We start from the raw sequence: 18,206 nt of genomic DNA, 5'->3' as shown, positions 1-18,206 counted from the left end.
GGTTCCAAGAGGATCCATATAATTTACAGAACAGTACAATAGGTACTTGGCTAGCCTCGGGACAGCTGTTGGCTGTATGGTGGGTGACGCAACTTTCAAGAGTGGCCAAAGCCCATGCCTACTCCCACTTCCTACCACCCACCCTCCTGTTCCTTCTCTTCCCATTGAGAAGGAATTGCTCTGAGCCCTGCACCCTCGTGTGTGAGAACTGACATTGGGCCGTGCCACTGAAACTCCCCAGTGTAACCTGAGTGCAAATGCGCCAGTTCCAAGAGCATGACCCTTCTCCACACTCTCGTTCTCCTTGGCCGACTGAGCCCAATGATTCCAAGGAGGTTCCTGGTGGAGCAGCCTGGGCCTGAGTCGCCTCTGCCAGGAGAGCCCAGCTGCTCTGCCAGCACTGGTCTCAGCATGAGCTGGACAGAGACCTCTGTCCTGTCACACTGAGGCTCCAGAGCTTGTCCACTGACCCAGCAAAGCTGGGCATTCATGCCACACTCCCACCATCACAGGAACCCCACCATGACACCCAGCTGGTTAACAGGAAAGTGGGGACAGTGAGCCTGCACATGTAAAATCCCTCCTGTGTTTAGAGGTTTGTTCTCAGGGGTCCTGTTCAATGTCTCCTACATCTTACTCTTTAAAACAAAATACACCTGCCCATTGGCACCCAGGTCCTTCCAGGGACTCATGCTCTTTCGACATCAAGGGCAATGCTTCTCAAAGGTCAGGATCAGGTGAGCACCAAGTTTATTTAAATCTTAAGTTTCGCTGGCAGGAGTATATAATTATACCCTGGCTGCAAACGAGGCTAAGATGAAAGGGAGCTCTGGATGGGAGTGGGCAGTGAAGCTTGCGTTGGGAGGTGTGCTGGCTTCCTGTGGCTGCCATAACAAATTACCACAAACAGGGTGGCTTAAAACATGGGAATTCGTTCTCCCACCGTGCTGGAGGCCAAAAGTGTGAATTCGAGATGTTGTGAGATTGGTTCCTCTGGAGCTCTGAGAGAGGATCTTCTCCCTGCCTCTCCCAGCTTCTGGGGGCTGCTGGCAACTCTTGGTGTCCTTGGCTTGTGGGCGCATCACTCCCACCTGTGCCCTGTCTTCCCCTGGCCTTCTCCGTGTGCCTTCTCCCCTCCCTTCCCTTCTAAGGACGCTTGTCCTGGCATTTAGAGCCCACCCTGATCAGAATGATCTCATCCAAGACCCTTAATCACAACAAAGACCCTTTTCCCAAATAAGGTCACATTCACAGGCCTGGGAGAGGGGGGATATATCTTTCAGGGGACCACCACCCAATCCAGTACAGGAGCCACAGAGAAGCAACATGCTCCCAAAGGGACTGTTGAACTATTGACTGACCTCTGAGCTTCATAGGCTGGGGACACCATGTGGCCCATGTGTGTTCTGTATGAGTGTCTCCCATCCTGTGACCCTCATGTGGTTCAGCCAGTAACCCCCACCTGGCAGTGTCTGGCAGGGCATCACACACCCCCCCCCCCCCGATGTGTGCTCTGCCTGGGGAACAGCACACTGCTGGAATGGAATAGAAGACTTCTTTAATCTGTGTGCTCATTTGGGTTTTCAGGAACCCAACACAGAGCACCCCCATTTGAAGAGAACATTGCCCCGAGTAGAGGGAAACAGGCAGGCTGCCCGAACCCTCCGGGTGTCAGACACGTGGCCCACCTGAGACTTTTGTCAAGAAGCTTTATTCCCAAAGTAGCTGAGCCCCCAGGACAGGAGGTGGGCGGGACCCACACTCTATGCCTTGGTGTGCCGGCTCCAGTCCTGCTCACTTACTCATTGAAATCAGAGCGGAATGGACTTTATTATATTATTGGGAGTTTCTCAAATGGAATCCACTTAAGTGTCATTACGAGGTGAGGCATTAGGGGAGCGTCCTGACAGAAGGAGCGTGTGTGTGAAGAAGGTGCCGTGTGATCGTGACTGAATTTGGTTCTTCTGTCATATTCGAATGTTGAGCATGGACCCTGCAGGCCACCCTCTTAACCAACGACCACCGGGTCCGTGAGGCTGAGGATTTGGGGCCCTGGGAGCCTCCAGTAGGAGAACCCGGATACCCTGTCCCGCACTCAGGACCTGATGCCCAGGGCTGCTGGTGGTGGTATTTTTTACAGAAAAGGTGAAGATGGTTTATTTTCTTTCTGTAATTGAGAGCACCAGAAAGATTTTGTGTGAGGGCCAGCTTTCAAAAGGACTGATCTTCCTTTCATTTGAACTTGTTCTTTTCAGGAACTCACCATGATCCGTGGCCTCTGTTACTACAAAATCAGCTTCTCAGTCTCTCCCATCCTGGTCACACGTGCTCACCGAGGTGAAAAGGGATGCCCTTCAGAGTTTAAGACTCCTTAAGAGAAGGGTTCCTCTGGCTCCTGGTACACCCAATGAAAACAACAAAAATGTTAGAAGTGCTCGGCTGAGACTCAGGCCCCAGATTACCTAGGAGGCACAGGTCGCCCATACCTGGCCACACTTGGCCTTGTTTGGTCCAATTCCCTGTGCGTGTCAATGCACCAGTACGCCAGGATAGATTCCTCCCCACCAAGCACCCAGCAGCCTGGTGAAGCTCAGACCATCAGGTGCTGTGTGGACTCCACCCCAGGTTTCCTCCTCAAACCTATAATATTGTGAAACCCAAACCAAAAGGAGACCTAAAAGATGGGACATTTTCCTCCAGACTCATGACTTCATTGTTCGTCCTGAAGTCGCCTGGATTTATATCCTACAAGGGACACTGGTTTTCACAGGCTGGGTCACTATGACCCTCACAGCAACCACTTTCCTGTGAGCTGGTTATCTCAGGGGAGGGGTGTGCCAAGGTCCCTGGACCGAGAGGTCTCGTCCTGAGCTGAGTTGTTCAGAGCTTGCATTCTGCTGTCCCGTACACAAATAAACATTCAAAATGGACTCGTTCACGTGTGGATGATCGTAAGTTGGGTATTAGAGGATGGCGCACATCTTAGGATGAAGGTGGACTGGAGTAGCCCCAGGAACCCTCCATCTCCACGGTTCTGTGCTCTTGTGTAGTCATGGAGACTCACCTGCCAGACTCTCCAACTTGTGCCGAGTCTGTCCACATGACCTTGGATTCTAACTGACCTCTACGGCAACCCTGCTTACCTTCAGGTTTTGAAATAAAAGGAGCGTGCCCTCTGATGTTGTGACCCCTGTCACTTCTATCATCAAGGGTAGCACAGCATTCCTCAACCTTTAAACCATCAGTTATGTGTCCTGCTTCCAGACTAGAATGCAATCAATACTTACTTCTTCGGGCAAGTGTCTACCCGCAGCTTGCTGAGCCGAGCAAGTAAAATATTTATGAGCCGACCGACCGGTTTTAACTGTTCCCTATCATTACTTTACTACAGCCAACCTTCAGAGCCTCACGTCTGCAACTAATCTGTTTTGAGCACAACTTGCAGACTCTATGTTCTAGTAAGTCTGAGGACACTTAGAATCTAGGAGTCAAAAATTCACATTAAAAGATGCATATTCTCTCCCAAGTCATTGTGAACTGTCTCAGGTAAATGCCATGTTTAAGCTGAGTTTCTTCAACATCTACTTTGGGCACAGGAATCGGCTCCAGGGCTGAGGCGGTCTTTCCTGAAGCCACGCCTTTGTAGGCGAGGAGCCAAGGCAGAGAGCCTCAGTGCAGCCCCCTCCGGGAGCCCACTGGGTGCCGGACCACCTCTCACCAGATTCTCTGCCTGTGCCTCTCTTCCCTCTAGTCTGTGGCCCCTCAGTGACAGTCTCTTTTGTCTTTGTATCCTCCATGCTTTCCTCACAGCTTGGCAAAGAGTTTGCCCTGAATGCATTTCACTGCACTCAGATGAAGTTCAGAATCATGAAAGGGTATTAGCGACTATGTCCCCCAAAGAGCTTCATCATCAACCCCTGGTCTGCACATTCCCTACAGCACCACTAGTTTCTATGCGCACTTGACTTTGTCTCATTCCGCTAACCACAGAGACCATCGCTTGGAGTCAGAACCTGTGGCCCTGTGCCCGTCTCTCCTGCAGCGGCTGGGGGTCAGGGGTTGCCGCTGTGCCTCACGGTGACCTAGTGCAGGACGTGCATTCATTTTCAGTGTTGGCCTCCAAACAGCTGTGCTGGCGGTGGAGCGAATCCATAGGAGGGAGGGGTGAGAGGAAGCAGAACCAAACCTCCCACCACACAAGGGCAGGAAGCCAGGGGACCAACGGGGCCATGGGCAGAGTTGGGGTTCCCTCAGCTCCTGGGGAGCACAGACATCAAGAGTGGTTATTTCCCGCAGGAGGACATGCCACCCATTCCTGCAGCCAGACTAGTGCACTCAGATCAGTCTTATGCCGGCAACAGCTGGGAACTGGGGCCTGACTTCAGATCATGGTCTCTGGTCCGCTTTGCATGGAATAAAGAGGCACTTTATGCAAGTTGGGTAGCTGCAAACATGGAAATGTTGGTGTGGAGTTGCTCCATCTCCATGTCCCTAAACTTTCCTGCTTAAAGGGACATCCAAATGCTTCTGAAACCTGCAGATTGACAGGTCCTGCAGTTGGTCTGGGCTGGAGCAGTTTTAAGGTTTGCTTTTCACAGGGTTCCCTGTGAGGCTCATCAGGGGTTTTTGGAAGATACCACTCTGGTCCTCAAGGAAGCTACGGCCCCGTCATGCTCAGTTTCCCTCGTGACTGCAGTGGGAACACCCAGGACTAGGGTGGGTCCTCGTCGATGGGGCAGAAAGGGAAGGGTGTCCTGGACTCTGGCCAGCCTTGGGAACCCACTGTCCTGCAAGTGTGGGACACACACAGTTCATGTCACTCGCTGTCGCTCCTTTTCAGGTGGCACCTTCAAAGACCCTGGGAGCAGCAGCACAGCCCTCGGGATGCTCGGTAGGCGCCGGCCCAGGGCAGCTGCTCATGATCCTCCCCGAGGGCTGCATTTGCCTGGATCTGGTTTGATGAGTTTGGTGTCTCACTTTTGCCTGTTCATGCTATCGCTGCCCTGATACCATCAGTTTTCAACTGCACGATAAAAAACGCACGTGTAAGACACAAACCTCCCGGGCGGAGGAATGGCTCCCACGTGGGCCCAGGCCAGCGTTTGGAGAGCAGCAGTGGTGAGGAGAGGGGGAAAGAGAAAGCAGTGCTGCTCACCAAGGGGCGGGTTCCAATAACACTGACGAAGAACTTTTCCTAGAGGACAGTGGCTAAGGGGAACACGTGGCGGCCTAGTGGTGTGGGACCTGGAAATGAAGGTTTTGAGGAGGATGCTTTAGAAATCCAGCCCAAATGGAGATCACCTTACCTGCATGCTGAAACTGAAGGAAGGTAAGCATTCCAGCCTGAGCGCGCCTTCTCAGGGAGACACCTGGGTGGCACACCGGGCCCCTGGCTGTACGCTGCTGACAAAAGTGAGAATGGCTGACTGCCCCTCCCTGAGCTCCTTCCAGGAGGAGGGGGAGTCTGAGACAGTTGAGGAAAATGTCCTCTGGGGAATGGGGTGGGAGAGCGTCTAAGGGAAGAAACAGAAGATGCTCACTGGATGCCATGCTTAGAAACAGGTTTCGTTCAATTGAATAGAATTTGAGTGCATAGTCACTGCATTCTGGACATGACACGTGGTAGAAGGATGAGCCAGCACAGAACTCAGAGCCCAGACACAAGACCAAATAAATTACAAGACAATGTCATGTACACAGCTTCTGAAAATAGGCAGATATGGAAGGAGCTCAGAGGACTGCAAGGTTAGACTTGGGTACCCAGAAAGCTCTCAGCAGGAGGGGCTATTGGAGTTGCTGCCAGAGGAAACCAACAATCCAGGGCCCTAGCTGGCTGGCATCCTCCTCTCCTGTCATGCATCTGTTTTCTCTGTGGCATTATTCACTCTGTCCCTTTTCTTAAAGCTTGTTTTTCATTTCATCCTGGGCAATACATCTCCCTTTCATCTTCTCTGAGTCTTTGGCCTAGAGCAGGGTCTTAAGGTGACCTGTCAATAAAGGTTTTGTGACCCCACTTTAAGCATACAGGTGATAACCTGTGCAGTGTTCTCAGGTTAGGAGGTTGGGTAGAATCAGGCAGTAGTCTCAAGGGTATACCAGATGGTCCAGTTGGAAAGGGCAGCTATTTGTAGGTATAAGCTAGAGTGGGGGCCAGTGGTGGAAGTCTGGAAGCTTGTCTGAGAGAAGAGGCTGCCCAAAGCAGGAGAAGCAGGCTCCACAATCTGAGTAAAGGACACAGTCATAAGAAAGGTTGTATCACAGGGCTGTGGGTGAGGGTCTTGCTATGAGGCCACAGCCATTTAGCTAAGGTTAGAGCCTCCGGTGGCCCTATGCATATCACAGTCTGTCCTCGTTAGTGCGTGCTATCATACCAAAATGCCATAGATTGGGGGGCTTAGACAACAGGAATTTATTTCTCACAGTTCTGGAGGTCGTAAGTCCAAGATCAGGATTCCAGCATGGTTAGATTCTGGTAAAAATTCTTCTTTGCCTTCTCACTGTGCCTCATATGGTGGAGAGGAAGAGATCACAATCTCCCTGGTGTCTATTCCTATAAGGCCACTGATCTCATTATGAGTGCCCCATATTCATGACCTTATGTAAACCTAATCACTTCCCAAATGTCCCATCTCCAAAGCCCATCACCTTGGGGGGTAGGGCTCCAGCATATGGGTTTGGGGGACACAGTTCATTCAGTCTATAGCACAGTCCAAAGTGGTCAGGATGAATGGCTGAAAGTACACGTGTTTTAATCATCAACTTCAGAGATGAGGTGGGACCATGAGCCAGCTGGCCAGGGGCATACCTAGGAAGATGCCTGTGGGGACTGTCTGCAGCATGTCTTTTTAACTGGGGCCAAAAATCGGACTTGTGGTCCTGTAGGCTCAGGAATACTCTCTCATCAGGACCCAGGATTGATCAACACCATGGTGCCAATGGACTGGTTTGTAAGACAAACCACACCTGTCAAGTGGATTGGAAACTCGTATCAGCCTGATCAATGAATTCCCTTCTATGGTGTTTTAGGGGGCAACCAAACTTCGTACTGGTTTGGCCTTCAAGATGGTTATCTTTCTGTCTTGATCCATCAGTAATGATATTCAGGTTCAATTCTAAAATAGGAAAAGTTGGTTTCTAAGTTCCAGAGGAACACTATAAGGGAACTCAACCATTGACTCTCAGCTCTAACATATATACCCATTTATGAACTAGAGGAGTTATGTTTCTGCTATTATAAATTTAAAATCACCATTAAAGATTATGCCTCTAACTAATTGAATTAAATTTAAAGAAAGAAAATGCTCAAATCATAAGTTCTCTGAAAGGTAAAATTTCCTTCAAAATCTGGTAGGAATTTGGAATTCCTGAACAAATTGCAAATTTGATTAAAAGCAAAGGAAACGTAGGGTCGTGTGTGTGTGTGTGTGTGTGTGTGTGTGTGTGTGTGTGTGTTCTTATATCCGGTGGTTCTAGGAGATATTTCTAAGTGGCAAGTTCACAGTACTTGCAGTGGCCACTGGAGCATGCTTATGACAACTCATTTAAACTTGCAGGAACATAAGAGTGAGCATTTTTGAAGTGGAATTTGCTAAGTTTTTTCCCTTCACATTTAGTAACTAAAGGGGTCCTGGACCATTCATTCCCTACATAAAGTTTTGGTGGTAGTTCCAGCCAATGTTGCCAATTTAAAAGATTTGCATAAGCTTAAGATAGAATCTGAATTTTGAGCTACCTATCCTAACTCAATAGCTGAACTTTTTGAGATTCACCTCCCTCAATTCCTTCTAGAAAGGCCGATCCAGCTATAGAAATATTCCCTCTGCCTGGGCAGGCACTGGCTGACTCTGCTCACAGATGCAATTCAGAAGGCAGGGCTGGGTTATTTATCATAAAACACGGAGGTCGCTTCAGGCTGTGTGGCACGAAAAGCTGTCCAACGTGTCCATCATGGTGAACTCTCAGAGGAACTCGGCCAATTCAAGGGAAGAAAAAAACTTTAAGAGAATTTGGGATGTACCCAGACTCCTGCTGTGGATAAACAAGTTAATCAAGTTCCCAGTGGCTTTGATGATCTTTTGCACAATCTGAAACACAGACGCCAGGGTTTGAGGGAGAATCTCCTCACTTCCCCACCCCCACCTTCAGCCCCCTCAGAGGCAGGACGGGCTCTGCAGAGAAGTGGCCTGTGTGCTCGGAGGGTGAATGAGGCCTTCTCACACTTATCCCCGAGGGAGCTTGCGGGTTTAGCAAGCTCTGCGGGTGGATTAGCAAGTGACCGATACTGTAAGTCGGTGACCCAAGATCAGCAAATTAGAGACTTGTACTGCACGTTCCTGTAGATTTGTGACACAAAGAGATAAAAGTGGCATCTGACTTAAAAACCTGGCTCTAAGGGGGCTTGATGTGGCCGGGGTGGTATTTAACTGCTAAAACGGAGACTGAAAAATATCAGAGATTAATTTTTACCTCCTGGCGACGAACTAGATTGCAGGCTCGACTGCATAACTGGTGTTTTGTGTAAAACTTTATGAATGTCACAAATTTCAAGTGAAGAGGTTAAGGCAAGAATTCCTGTCAGCTTTACAAATGGGAAACTAAGATGCGGGTCCGAGGTTACAAAGCTAGAAAGTTTCAAATCCAGTACTTGGCTTCATACTTGATCATTCTCCACTCCTCCAAGCTCAGGTGGGCTGTAGTACAGGTAATTGTGCCCGATCTGATTCCTTCCAGCCCAACCTCTCCTCAAAATATAGTTCATGAGCACATGGTATTATAGAAGTTCCTCTGAATGCTGTAAGGGGGGGCGGGGGCGGGGAAGCAACTAGCACTGAGATTGCTTTGATCTCTGGAGCTTACTGACTTTCAAAGACTTGAGTTATCTTTGTTCATGTTTATTGTGAATACTGATTTACTTGTATTAGTTCCTAATGGCCTATTTGTGCTTTTTTATTTACCAGGTTGTTCCTTTGCTGCTATTTTTCTCCCTTTCGGCTTTCTCTTGAATTGATGGTCTTCTTTAGTTTCTTTTTCCTCCTTCCCACTCATTTGCAATTAATATTTTTATTTCTTCACTGGTTTTGTGGAAAGTTTAAATATACATTCCTCCTTAACAAATTGTAAGGTAAATCAGTGTCTCTGCCCTCGTGAATACGCGAGGACTTTGGGACACACTAACTCCAGGCCTTACGAGCATCTTCCACATAGTGTTATATCGATTTTTAGCAACACCTTATTTCTGTTGCTCCACAATTAGGCCTGGCTATTGCTATGATTGTGTACAGATAATACCCAGTATTAGCTGTTTATTGCTGTATGACAAATGATCCCCAAATGTAGCAACTTAAAATAACAAATAGTCATTATCTCACAGCCTCTGTAGGTCAGGAATCCAGGAGCAGCTTAGCTCACGGTCCTCCAGAAGGCTGCCATCAAGGTGTCAGCTATGGTGGCCATCATTGGAAGCCTCAACAGGAGCATTGCTCTGAGCTCACGCTCCTGGTTTGGCAGGCCTTCAGTTCCTCCTGGGCTGCTGGAGTGAGGGCCTAGTTCCTCCCCACACATACCATGTGGGTTTCTTCGTCAGGCTACTCACAAGTGGCAGCTTGCTTCCCCCAGAATGAGTGATCTGAGAGAGACTGAGAAAGAGAGAGCCAACGTCTTTTTATAACCTAACCTTGGAAGTGACATTTCATTACTGCTACTGCATTATACTTTTTAGAAGCTAAGTCACCAGGTCCAGCCCAGCTCAAAGGAAGGAGATTGCACATGGTCATGAATATCAAGAAGCTGAGATCATTGCGGGGGAGGGGTTCATCCTAAGGGCTTGCTCAATATGTAAATGTAACCACTTGCTCAGCCACTCACCATTACTTCTTAGTGCATCAATTAATCATCCTTCAAGTGAAGGTCCGTGAGTGGAAAATATTCTCCATTTGTCATAATATTTATTTTTGTCCTCACTCTTAAGTGATAATTTATCTTAATTTATTGAAGTTGGCAGTTCTTCCTTAGCCTTTTGAATATCTAATTCCATTATTTTTGGCTTCTATTGTAGCTAAAGAGAAATCTGCTGTCATCCTGTTGTTTGGACTACATTATTACTATTTCTAAGATTTTTTTTCTTTTTGTTATGGGTGCTCAGCAGTTTCACTGTGATTCATTTATGCATAAATTGATTTTTATTTATTTTGTTCAAGATGTTCTGTGAATTTCCAATTAAAATAGAGTTGCCAGATAAAATACAGGAAGCTCAGCTAAATTTGAGTTTCAGGTCAGTATGACCAAAATATTGCATGAGACATGATTCTACTAAAAAATATATATTGCTGTTCTAAAATTCCAATTTAATCAGGAATCTGGTAAATTTTTTTTGTTAAATTTGGCAACCTGAAATTTGAGGATTCTTGTCTTTCATCTAATCTGGAAAATCCTCCATCATAAGCTCTTCAAACATTGCATTTCCTCTAACCTCTCTGTTTCCTCCTTCTGAATTCTCATTTAAATATGTTTGTATTAGTGTTCTAGAGCTGCCAACACAAAAACTGGGTGGCTTAAAACAACAGAAATATCTTCTCACCGTTCTGGAGGCCAGAGCCTGAAGTTGAGATGTCAGCATGGCTGAGCTCTCTCGGAAGCTTCCAGAGAAGAACCTTCCTCACCTCTTCCTAGCTCCTGGTGGCTGTTTCTACTTGTAGCTGCATCACTCCTACCTCTGCCCCTGTATTTGCATGGCCTTCTTCCCTGATTCTCTGTGCCTCTATGTCTCTGTGTCTTCACGTGACCTTCTTATAAGGATACCAGTCATTAGATGAGGGCCCACCTTCATCTACTAGTATATGACCCATCCTTGCTAATTACATTTGCAGAGACCCTATTTCCAATTAAGGTCCCATTCAGAGTCTCCAGATATACATGAACTTGGGGAGAACATTATTCAACCCAGTACAATGTTACACATTTGAATAATTTTTAGTGAAACTTTTTATAAAACTGAAAGACCAAAGGCATATTTAGTCATAAATTAAGGCTAGAGAGCTTAACTGAATCTATTTTTCATACTACCTTTAGTCAAATTATCTCCCATTAGTTATCCCTCTTTATTTCTTTTATCAGTCTGCTCTGTTTTCATTATTCATTAGTCTTCCTACCATTTTCTATTTCTTCTTAAGAAGCACTTTCATAGCCTTAAACACACTAATAGTTTGGTCCTTTTAGAGAATTCTATTATCTCAAGATCTTTGATTGCTATGGACCAACTTATGTTTCAAACTAAACTGAGGGATCTCTGCACCACACCAATACTATAAATGCAGATGGGTCATTTTTCCTTTTCAGAGCCCTGGACAGAGGCACGTTGGTAGGTAGAGTTTTCTGTGATCTCTTCAGTTTCAAGAATCTCAGCTTTATGCAAAGGTCTCAGTTCCAACTCCCTACCAAACCTCAGCTCCTGCCTTCATAGGGTGCTAACAAAGATTCTAGCTGTGAGGCATATTTCTGGGTCTGATGATTCCCTTTTCCCAGCCTTGGTGACTGCAACTATGATTCACACTGTACTAGTATTGCTCTGGGTTTGGTTTCCCTCTGTTTCCAGCATTGAGGGTCTCTCTTGTTTGTTAAATCAATTATGTATTTTTAAATAAACTTGGTCATATTTTATCTAACAGTTTTGGATATTTTTAGATGGGGCATTTCTTTGACTCTGCCAAGGAGCCAATTCTGGAAGGCCAGGCTCTGGGGTTTATTAAAACCAAGATAACTAGCTCTCCCATTATGTTAGCTTACTGTCAGCTTGGGATTCAGTGTCAAACATGCAGCAAGAAGTTCTGTTTTTCATGTGTGATACCTAATTATAGCTTATGGACCAGCTTAGGCTCTTCACGCAGCTTAGTGGATTTTTCAAAATGTGGTTGCAATATTGAAATAATTGCATGTCATTCTGTTTTCATTATTTCCTCTCCCTAGGGATTGCTAGGAAATCCAGGAGGAATGGATCCAACAGACATCAGACAGATGTTTGGCATTTTCTGAATATGGCTGTTTTCACTCAAAGTTTAAGAAACATGGGGAAGAGAAGTGACGACTGTACTGAGAAGTCAAGGAGTCAGATTATGGATGTACCTCTGCCATTAACCAGGTGACCATTTCTATCAGAGTGTCAGGTTGTAGATCCACTTCTACCAGTAAGTAGGTACCATTTCTATCTCACAATTTTTCATCTACAAAATAAGAACATTGGGCAAAATGTCATGTAAGTTCCTTCTAGTGCTTACATAATTTGTAAGGGTTTGGAGTGGGGGTCAGTTGGGGAGCTAGAGTTTCAATGCAGTTTGGAAGCCATGCAGAGGTTCTGGTGGACTTACCTTGCAGAGGAGCAGGAGGGGGCTTGTTCCTGCTCCTGACACGAGGGTGGGAGCACGACCTCTCCCAGGCCTTGGTCTTTGCCTCTCTCATTTATGGCTCACTTGCAGCTCACCTACCCCCTGTCCCTGTGAGGTGCCCCTGCTGTTATGGCTTCTGCCAGCACTTCTCAATCCTGCCCATCTTCTCTCTGGTCATGGAAGAGGACAAGACCTCTTCCACTGGGCTATTTCTGGTGTCTGTACTCTGCACTGGTGGAGATGCCACGAATCCATACAGAGTCCCCCACTTTCCGGCAGAAACTTCCTCCTTCTCCGATTCCCCTTACTTTGATGAAACACCATGCTTCCTGAGAATTACAATTCATGCAACCTTTTCATTTTCCATGTTCTAGCCACTTTTCTTGTGAAATGTCTTATATGCAAATTGTGTGCATTGAATAAATAGTTTTTGAGTTAAGCTAGGCACCAACCTGAACATAGAGCAAAAATACAGAATTACAGAATGAGAAAGCAGACCCCTGAACTTTGAGGTAGAAAAGAGAAGCAGGTAAACAAGATAATTATGACTTATGCTATGTGATAAGTGGTCTGGAAGGAAAATAGGGGGCCGAGAGAGTGAATGACAGGGTGGAAGAACTGGGTCAGCTTACTCAGGGGGCCTCTGAGAACGCTGAGGGCTAAGGAGGAGCCAGTGAAGCTAAGAACCAGGGAGTTCCAGCAACAAGTGCAGACTAGGGAGGGAGAGTCTGGGGTCGTGGGACCTGTGAGAAGCCTGGGGTAGAGTGGCCAAGGGGAGTCCATGCTGGTCTCCTAGTTTGGCTTAGTCAATCTGGTTTAGTCTCTGATCAAAACCTGTCTAGGATCCTCCAGCTCATGCCTCAAGCTTTCTCAATTCCAGTTCCTCTTCCATAGCTCTGCCATTTTATTTTCCTTAAACACTACTTTTTAATGTTACTTTTCTCTTGAAGGTATTTTTCATTTCTTACTGAGATATACTTAACATATAACATTATGTTAGTTTCAGGTGTACAATATAATGATTTGATATTTGTACATGTTGCACAATGATCACCACAATAAGTCCAGTTAATATCTGTTACTGTACATTACAAAAAAATTTTTGTTACTCCCTGTCTTAGTTTGCCTCTCCAATTAAATTTGAAGAACCTACAGAGTCGTCACCAAATCTCAAACTTTCTCTCAACTCCTAACATATCTATTCCAATGCCAGACAGTTCATCATTCAAAACATACCTTTTTCGTGGTATTTGAAGGGTTCAGGGGGAGGGAGAAAAACAACATACCTTTTTTAACAAAATGTAGTACATTCATGTAGTGGAATATTATTTAGCAATAAGCAGGAATGCTACATGCTATAACGTGAATGAACCTCAAAACCATTATGCTAAGTGAAAGAAGACAAAAACTACAGATTATATGATTCTATTCACTTTAAATGTCCAGAAAAGATAAATCTATAGAGTTTGGAAACAGAAACTGGAATGTGATGATAATTGCCCAGTTTCATAAATGTACTAAATTCCATTGACTTGTATTCTTGTGAATATATAAATATATACAAATATTTTATGATATGTAAATTATACACCAATAAGGCAGCACACACACACATTCTCTGACTTACAAACTGAAATGAGCAATAGTTGACTGAGTCTGAGGGAAAAGTAATAGTAAGGTTTTGCCATCAGCTTTGCAAAGGGAGAGAGCATTCTATTCTAACTGATGTGCAGGCGGGGCTGTTGGTGGAGAAAAATCCCTCAAGGGGAATAGAGCAATTGATCCATTATAGGGAATTAAAATGCCCCTTAGGAATGTTAAAGACCATATGCCTTGATCTCATAATCACCCAACAAGCTTCAATCTGTAACTTAATGTTTGAATGACATCTAACCAGGGGGCTGACTCAGTTTTCAGGCAAATTCTATGAACCACAATAGGTAAATTCATCCTCAGCCTGACATAATTTTCTTGTGAATTTGGATTTATGGAACGAATTTTCTTAAGTTTGTACATTCCTGGATTTGGGGTTTGAAATTTTAACCCCCTAGTTAAAATTACCAGCTGTTCCTTGGGCACAGATACCTTTGTCCCCAAAGTGCATCACTTACCAGTTTTAGTCTTCAGTTCCCACCCTGCTCTGCTCTGCCTCTGTTTATCTGGGAGCAGAGCCCCCAGGAAGAAGTATCCCAAGATCTTTCTTCTGGGCTCCTGGTCTGAGATTTGAGTCAAGTCCCAAGAATGAACTAGACCCCTGGATCACCCAAACCCATGCAAGGTCCTCAATTAAGCATGAAGGAAAGCAGCTCAAGACAGGAACCTGCTCTCCAAGAGGTTTTCGGAACACAGTGCATTTCAAGAGAATAGTGTGAACCACTCAAGGATTTCAACTCTACCTTCCCTGCAGGATCTTAGCAGGATAATTCAATGCAGGGACAACCAGGGCCCTGCCACCTTGCTGTGGACTGAACCACAGTCACCTCCTGGGAGCTAATTAGATTCTGCTTCCTCCACGGTTTGGTGTTACCTATGGGGAGTGAACAGGTCACTGGAGTTGGTGCCATTCGGCCCATCACCAGTGCCATGGTTTGGCCATTAGTAGGGTTGGCTGAATGACATGAAGGGAAGAAAGGTAGAGTCAGGTGGCTGAGGACCCCTGCGACTGCGTTCTGCTGGGTCACCTGCAGACCTGCCACTTGGGGACACTTGTTGAGGAAAGGAAGGATGAAGTTGGAAGGCCATAAGGTGCCCAGGTCACATCTGGCAGACAGTGCCACCTAGGTAAACTAGCCAGCCACCATAGTGTGGCAAAGCTGGGTGTGACACAAGCCAGTACCTAGAGCCTGAGTACAACCCATACAGGGAGAAGTGTCTTTGCTGCTTTATTCACACCCAAAGGACAGTCTATGTAATCACTCTAGGGCCCAGCCGGCTTGGCTCAGTGGTTGAGCATGACCTATGAACCCAGAGGTCATGGTTCGATTCCCAGTCAGGGCACATGACCAGATTTGCGGGCCTAAACGCCAGTATGGGGTATGCAGGAGGCAGCCGATCAATGACTCTCTCTCGTCATTGATGTTTCCATCTCTCGCTCTCCCTTCCTCGTTGAAATCAATAAAATAAATATATATATACATACATATACATATGTATATGTATATGTATATGTATGTATATACATATATTTTTTTAAAGAATCACTTCAGGGACCTTCTATACCGACATATTTGTGATATGCTGCCCCAAAGCCAATTAGCATAATGAATCAGGTGGAAAGGCAAGATGAGGTCAAATGTGTATATGTTTGTCAGAAAAAAGCACATGTGTCAGACAGCAACATGGTCTTTATCTTTCAATTCTATTCAGATCTTGGGGAGGTAAAAAGCCAGCTATAGAAATTTTAAAATATCTGGATTTGTGCATTAGAAAGGTAAAAATATAAAACCTTTGAAATGTGATTTTTATCCAACAACCTATTACAATAATTATCAAATGTAAAACCAAGTGTGTGTGTTTTTAATTTTTATTTGCAAAATACAAGCAAACATCAGGATATGAAGAAAGAATTTCATCAGAATGCTTTTTATTCTTCCACCCCAAAGTGCATGACTTTTGCCCCAGGCCTCCCTCCGTCTATTGGGCTACTTCATCCTGGGAAACGAATTAGGCCATCAGGGCCTCTCCGGGGATATTTGAAATGTCTGCCCCTTCCCGGGGCTTATAAATCATTCATCTTAACCTAAGCCTGAGTGGACTTGTCTACCCTCCCCCTCTGTGCTTGAGATTGAAACGGCCCCCTCTTTCAAGCCCCGTCATTCAGGCCCACAGAAGTTCAGGCTAAAGATTCATTCTGAAACAGAGATATTTATCTTTCTGTACACAACCTACCCATTGTTGTTGAGATGTTGAGCCAACGAAATGATCCTGTTAGACATGAGTAGAGCAAGGAGGACGGGCCAGGTACAGAAGCTCACCAGGCCAGAAAGCTCCAGAGGTGTAGCAAGGAGCAAAACTGGGAAAATAAGAACCTTGCCCCTGGGGAACCTTTCCTCCCCTAACATATCACTGGTCATGTGGTTTGGACCCCTGATCTTTCATATCATTGGTCAGGTAGTTTAGACCTCTGGCCCTTTCTCCCTAAAGATAACATCTGGCCTCAGTTATATTTCAGCTCCAGTCCCAGGAAAGCAGCAAAACCAGACAAGAGGCGCCATGGCTGCCTCAGGACCAGCTATAGTGACAAATGACCCCCCGCCCTGGCTCTGACCAATCAGTGGAGACCACAATCTTGAAAGAGCACACCTGGAAAGATGATGAATGTCCTACTGAGACCCTCCCGTGAGACCTCCCCTAAGATTTCCACCTGCAAGAGATAAATACCCTCAGGACAAAGGACCCAGTGTGCACTCTCCCTCCAAGGAGCAGACACGGCCATTCCCCCACAGGCCCGTAACCCCTAACCTCTAAGGGAACCCATGAGACTTGCAACCAGGGGAACAATGGGCGGTGGCTAACTCCCTGAACCTGTCTCCAAGGCCCCCTTTCCGCTGACTTCTCAGTGAGCCAAGCAGCCCAGCCTGGGCTCTCCTGCTGCTTCTTCTATGCCCTTCCTAAGTACATTTTTGCTGCCATCGTGGACCCAGTACCCTTTGGCTCAGTGCTGTGTAGCCCTTCTCTTTGGATATCCCCAACCTTCCAACCCCTTTTCCTTAAATAGATTCTATTTTTCTTTAATCACCATCTGAAATGGCTGTTTAGCCTGCCTGCGCATTACCAACTTTAACCTTTCAGATCCTTAGTACAAACCTAAGATTTCTTCTTCAGTTTTTGTTGTTAAAATGCTTATTTTATTGATTTTAGGATGCTTTAAAGGGAGTGTGTAGGAACTCCATTTGGAATGCACAAGTAGGGAGCTGGGGTCTCTGGGCACAGACACGTTTGTAGAAGAAAAGACCATCGCAGTCCCAGACTGAGTCCCCAGCAGGCTCTTGCTATTCCCCAGCTATTCAAGGAAGCTCTTCCCGTTGTTGGACTGTGGGCCCCAGTGTCTCCCCATTTTTCCGCTCCAGTGTCCCAGGCAGCTTTCAAGTCCTAACGCACTCGCTCAGCTGGTCTGCTGAGCCATAACAGTCTCCCAAGATGTTCCTCAGTATTAGGCCAGGGGCCGTCTATTTGCTCACCTCTCTTCAGACCCCCACGCAGAGCTCTGTTGCAGCTGCTCCCAGAGGCGCTGGACCCTGACCCCTTGGGATTCATATGGGATCTCATGGGACTTGCATTCCTCACTTTACTTGGGGAGATCTGCTTTCGGGGCGTCTGCCAGTTAGTGAAGGCACCGGGGGTTTGCCACCCTGAAGCTACTTTTTGAGATATTGATTTTAAGCTGTTTATTAGGAAACAAGACTAAGAAAGAACCTTTGACTCTTCCCCCTTTTTCCTGCCCAAGGGATTCAGACAGAAAAACCCGCCCCAGGAAGATCTGAAGATGCTGCCTTATCCTGGTTTGAATTCACTGTGGCAAAAGGAGGGCTTCAGGCAGGTGCCTGTCAGCTAGACCCCCCTGTGTCCCATTGTCTCTGAGTCACGAGGGGGATTTTCCTGCCAGGTATGTTCTGCTCCTCCTTGGCTACCTATAAATTGTCCATTTTCACTTCTGAAGTCTAATACCTCGTCCCTGCCCCTTTTCTCCTGTGCCCCCAAATGTCTTACATTCCGATGTTGCCTCGCTGTCTTTGGAATATTTATGCTTATGCAAATTCCCCGTGCCCACATATTCAAATTTTGATTTTCTCCTGTTAATCTGTCTCATGTTAATTGGATTATTAGCCC

The 18,206-nt window shown here is 46.2% G+C and overlaps 1 long non-coding RNA gene across 1 annotated transcript; it reads left to right on the top strand.

Annotated features, from left to right (window-relative positions):
- Positions 1-5,057: 5,057 nt before the first annotated feature.
- On the top strand, positions 5,058-17,970 carry LOC118661095. Its single transcript, XR_004969134.1, has 3 exons — positions 5,058-5,329; positions 11,962-12,133; positions 17,824-17,970. It is a non-coding gene; the product is annotated as an uncharacterized LOC118661095 (long non-coding RNA).
- The last annotated feature ends 236 nt before the right edge of the window (positions 17,971-18,206 follow it).

Source organism: Myotis myotis, unplaced genomic scaffold, assembly GCF_014108235.1.
Source record: "Myotis myotis isolate mMyoMyo1 unplaced genomic scaffold, mMyoMyo1.p scaffold_m19_p_8, whole genome shotgun sequence".
Lineage (NCBI taxonomy): Eukaryota > Metazoa > Chordata > Mammalia > Chiroptera > Vespertilionidae > Myotis > Myotis myotis.
This window is presented reverse-complemented; position numbering and strand designations above follow the sequence as displayed.